General features: G+C 40.7%; 1 protein-coding gene across 1 annotated transcript in view; it reads right to left on the reverse strand.

Annotated features, from left to right (window-relative positions):
* The window catches only part of LOC100533220 (ror), a gene marked incomplete at its 5' end in the record, with an annotated part of 52,059 nt that overhangs the window by 16,030 nt on the left and 34,259 nt on the right, over positions 1-1,770 (reverse strand).

Raw genomic sequence — 1,770 nt, forward strand, 5'->3', positions numbered from 1 at the left:
CGACAAAATAAGGAGTTGAAGGGCGCGTGGCAAATGTCCTTGGTGTGACCTATACAGGTGATGAAACTAAAGGTGTAAATCCCGATCCCCAATTCCAGGCTCTGGAAGCCGTTTGGCAGATGGCTATCTTCTCCTGGGCCGACCCTCAATGACACAGCAATGCAGACAAAAGGCCAACAGAAGGCAGACCTACCTCACAGTTAGCTCAGTTGGTATAATGCCGTGTGGTCACGGAGATTACCCTGGTTCCAGCCCTACAAAAGACTTTTTTTTCAAAATTTCGATAGTTACGAGGGATTACAGGGCTCCTCACCCGCTGGTTTCGCTCTTATCTCAGAAGGACGATAATTTGGAGCACCCATCTCTAAAACAACCTTACATTTTTTGCGCAAGAGACGTCAATAAACCCATACCATACCATACCATACCATACCATACCATACCATACCATACCATACCATACCATACCATTACATAGAAAAGAGACCTACATACTACATATCGCATAACTTTAAAAAAGTCTCTACTCCTTCCCTTCCCGTGGTAGATTCCATCTGACATTTAGGGTATTACTTCAGATCGTAAATTAGGCTAGACGTCTTCGACTACTCGGGTTTACTTAACCGAGCTATTCAGTCCATAGAATAGGAGAATAGCACAGAGGGGGTGGGGCTGAGCACTTCAAGCAAATTTTTATCGATAATGAAATCTGTGTTTGAAGCAGTGTAAACTTTCACGATACATGTACTTTGATTTGACACATCTTAGGTTCATCTTTTTAATAATGCCGACTCAACTTTTCCACTAATATAATTAAGTTAACTCCCAGGAACTTTATGAATACCCCCCCCCCCCCTTCCACATACACAAAAAAACACAATCAAACAAGAAAAACACATTCGAAAACAAACTAGAAGTGTTCAAACTGGCGTCAATTCAGAACCTCCCCCCCCCACCCCCAAGTATCAATCTAATAGTAATAGTCGCTGACATGTACAAAACATTCTACTGAAAGGGATAAACGTCTAACCGACTTTCTGGATCACCACTGGCTCGCATTCTCTCTGCCTCCTCAGCACGATGTGGGAGTGAGCTCTTGTGGCACAGCGAAGCAAGCAAGGCGAGTCGTTAGTACACGAGGTAAGACATTGACGACTCGAATTCCTGCTTTGTTAGAGCTTCTCGAGGCTGTCGAGTGAATGCTTCAGGCTCTCTTATACAACATTTTTATTTCTACGTTCATGGTGCTGAGTTGGCACCTATCCTTCCTTCGAATTCCGGCCCAGGTAGAGATTTCTAGAATGCAGGTTGCTTTTTCGTTCGCGGAATTGTAACAGCACTCCTAATTTACTTTTATTATTGTGTTTTCGAGACTTGTTGAAACCCATTAGTCCAATTCCGACTCTGAAGTCGGGGAAGCTTTTACGGCTCTCTTATGTATCTTTTACCGCAGGGAACACTGCTCCTGTTTAATTGGCATTTATTTTAACAAGTGTGAGCTTTATCCTGCAACAGTACAAAAACAACAACAAACAAGCAACTATACAAATTAACAAACGGGAAAAAAGAAAAACAAACAAGCAAAAAACAAATAAGAGTACCAAAACAAACCAAAAGCAAAAAACAAAACAAAAACAAAACAAAAGAATAACAAAAACAAACAACAAAATGTAACCCAAAAACAATAAACAAGAAAAAAACTGAATTAAAAAACCCAACAATTCATTCAGTCACATCTTGCTATTATCATTCACACAAAATATAGATATC

The sequence above is a fragment of the Aplysia californica genome, unplaced genomic scaffold (genome assembly GCF_000002075.1).
Source record: "Aplysia californica isolate F4 #8 unplaced genomic scaffold, AplCal3.0 scaffold00176, whole genome shotgun sequence".
Lineage (NCBI taxonomy): Eukaryota > Metazoa > Mollusca > Gastropoda > Aplysiida > Aplysiidae > Aplysia > Aplysia californica.